This window comes from Eptesicus fuscus, chromosome 8, assembly GCF_027574615.1.
Source record: "Eptesicus fuscus isolate TK198812 chromosome 8, DD_ASM_mEF_20220401, whole genome shotgun sequence".
Lineage (NCBI taxonomy): Eukaryota > Metazoa > Chordata > Mammalia > Chiroptera > Vespertilionidae > Eptesicus > Eptesicus fuscus.
Window position 1 is genome coordinate 3368685 of NC_072480.1, and position 2931 is coordinate 3371615.

The 2931-nt window shown below is 51.8% G+C and overlaps 1 long non-coding RNA gene across 1 annotated transcript; it reads left to right on the forward strand.

The window, feature by feature from the left end:
• The first annotated feature begins 1997 nt into the window (after positions 1-1997).
• On the forward strand, positions 1998-2660 carry LOC129150128 (uncharacterized). Its single transcript, XR_008556859.1, has 2 exons — positions 1998-2129; positions 2470-2660. It is a non-coding gene; the product is annotated as an uncharacterized LOC129150128 (long non-coding RNA).
• Positions 2661-2931: the final 271 nt, after the last annotated feature.

Here is a 2931-nt window from a genome sequence, read left to right on the forward strand (position 1 = left end):
CCTCCCTCTGAGGACCGACAGTCAGATCGATGCCTCCTTGTTCCTGGGTCTGTTCTTGTTCATCAGTCCATGTTGTTCATCATTTTCCCTAGATGAGTGAGATCATGTGTTACTAGAAATATACTTATAAGAACCGAATGTGAGACGAGCAATAATAGTTATACTGACAGGCAAATGAATCAGTCTGTAGTGAGTTTCTTTCTGGACCAACAGTTCTTTTGAGTCCCAATTTCAATGTCCACCAGTTCCTTATGTGTACATGTCAGCACTGACTTTTCAGTTCTGGATGGTGGACAAATGGTGGTAATGCAGGTCCGACTCCCTCTGGTTTGGTCTTGCCCGGAACCAGCGGCGCGGCCTCACCCGGACCCGGGCCCAGTATCACCCGGGCCCCAGGGCAAGTGGCCTCACCCGGACCCAGGTGCGCGTGTGGCCTCTTCCCGGACCTGGGATCCAGCCTCACTCGGACCCGGGACCCAGCGGGGCTTCGTCTTCTTGTTCCCAATTCCTGTTGGTCAATTCCCTCTCAGCAATTCCTTCAGCCATTTTCTCAAAGCTCCGGGGCGGCTGCCGCGGAACTCACTGGGCGGCGGGCTCGGCAAAGCTCCGGTGCACCCGGTGCGCAGCGGCAGGCTGGTCCGAGGTCGCTGCGGCAGCACTCGGGTCTGCAGTGGCTACCAGTCGCCGGGCGAGCGCACCTGGATCCAGGACCCAGCGGGGCCTTGTCTTCCCAATCCCAACTCCCATTGGTCAATAACTTCTCAGCAATTCCTCCGGCCATTTTCTCAAAGCTCCGGGGCGGCTGCTGTGGAACTCGCTGGGCAGCGGGCTCGGCAAAGCTCTGGTGCGCCCGGTGCGTGGTGGCAGGCTGGTCCAAGGTCGCTGCGACAGCGTTTGGTTCTGCAGCGGCTACCGGTCGCCGGGCGTGCGCACCTGGCCGCTTCTGGGGCGCAGAGATTCTCGAAGGACTTGGAGGTCAGCAAGTGCGGAGTCTCCCACCCCATGTCCCCCAGGGGCTCGTCTGTCTGTGCTCGGCAGCAAGCGGCGCCATCCCCTCACCCGGAGACTGCCGGGGGAACCGCGCCTAGCACATTCCAGGCTGCCATTGTGTCGCCAGAGCTGTAGTTCTTAAAGTGTGATCTTTGGCTCACCGGCATCAGCATCATCCCGCGTACCCCTCTCTTTTATTCTAGTTGTAGAGCATCCGCTTAGCCAGCCCTCCAGTGGTTCTGGATGGTGTCTGCTCTGTTTTCCAGTTGTAGTTTCAAAATTGTTGTGGTAGGCAACAATCAGGCATCTGCCCTATGCCGCCATCTTGGTCCTCCTCCTGTAATGTTTTAATTGTAGATCCAATTGCTTTACTACCCAGGTTCTTTTGGTGATGGTGCTACTAGTGTAGTCTCTCAGTTCTCCCGGGCTTGGTAATCTAGTGTATTTCCCTACTTGAACTATTTGGGTTCTCTTGATGTAGGCCTGCGAGTTTGAGAGGCACAGCTGTGGTGTCTAGAGGTCAGCAGTCGTGGAGGGTAGTATCCCAATTTTTTCTGTCTTTCACCCTATATTGAAATTATGCTTGCCCAGTGGGGACTCACAGTGGCTCCAAGGAACCATCTGTTGGGGTGATGTGGCTCAGGGGGCCTGCACTCTGGAAAGGCATGACTGTGTTGCCCAGAATTCTGTAGTTGTGGGGTGGGCAAACTCAGCTTTTGCTGTTGTACCTGTGGTGGATAGGTGCTTATTCCCAATACGGCACCCGCTGTAAGTTTGCCAGCGAGGCACAGGAGCACCCGCTGTAAGTTTGCCAGCGAGGCACACTGAAGCACTCTGAAGAGCCCTGGCAGTGTAACTGCGTAATTGAGGTGCCTAGCTGCTAAAGGTTTTTCTTTTGGACAGTTCCTAAGGCCTCAGGGAGTATTCAGATTCTATGGTGTTAATCAGGGTGGAATCTGGGTGTGGCTATATTGGTTGCCTGGAGACTGGAGGGAGGGGCTATCTCTCAGAAGAAAATGGGCAACCGGGGATCAGATGTGATTCAGCACCAGACACGCTTCCACTTCTCCTGGACCTGTTCGCTGCCTACTCTCCCTAGATTCCACAACTCCTCCCCTTCTCCTGCACCTCAGCCATGGGTAAGTGTCTGTATCTGAAAGGTCCTACGAACTAGGTTCAGTGGAGAAAGGCACAGGCCCCAGCGCGAAGAGGGACCACGTCTTTACAAGCTCCTCTCTTGCCTCACTGTGTGGTTGGGCAGTTAGCTCTTCAGGGCTGCCTTTGAGCTCAGATCCCAAATCAGACTCCAAGGTCTAAAATCTACTACCTTCCGCAGTCCCATGGACCCTTTTTCTCACAGTCAGACGCTTTGCCTGTCCTCAGGGACGTGGCTTGGCGCTGTGTAGTTTTCCCCTGACCTTCTGGGCTTAGAGATCCGGCAGATTCTATTGCCCAGATCCTTGTTTTACCTTTTTCCAGGAGATCTCTGCCCTTCCCATCTGCAAACTGTCTCACCAGCCGCTTCTCCTTTGCCAATTCGGGCTGGATTCCTCTTGTTTCAGCTGCTCCCTCTATTTCCTCCTGGACAAGGATCAGGACACATCTTCCTATTCTGCCACCATTTTGTCCATCCTGAAGACTACTAATTTTAATAAATGAATTCAGAAATGTAGTAGCATACAAAATTAACACCCAAAAATCCATAGCATTTTTATACACCATTAATGAACTGTCAGAAAGAGAAACTAAAATAAAAATAAAAAATCCCATATACCATTGCAACAACAACAAAACAATCAAGATACTTAGGAATAAACATAACCAAGAAGGTAAAAGACCTGTACTCTAAAAACTACAAGACATTGAAAAAAGAGATAGAGGAAGACATTAATAAGTGGAAGAATATACTGTGTTCATGCATTGGTAGAATTAATATCATTA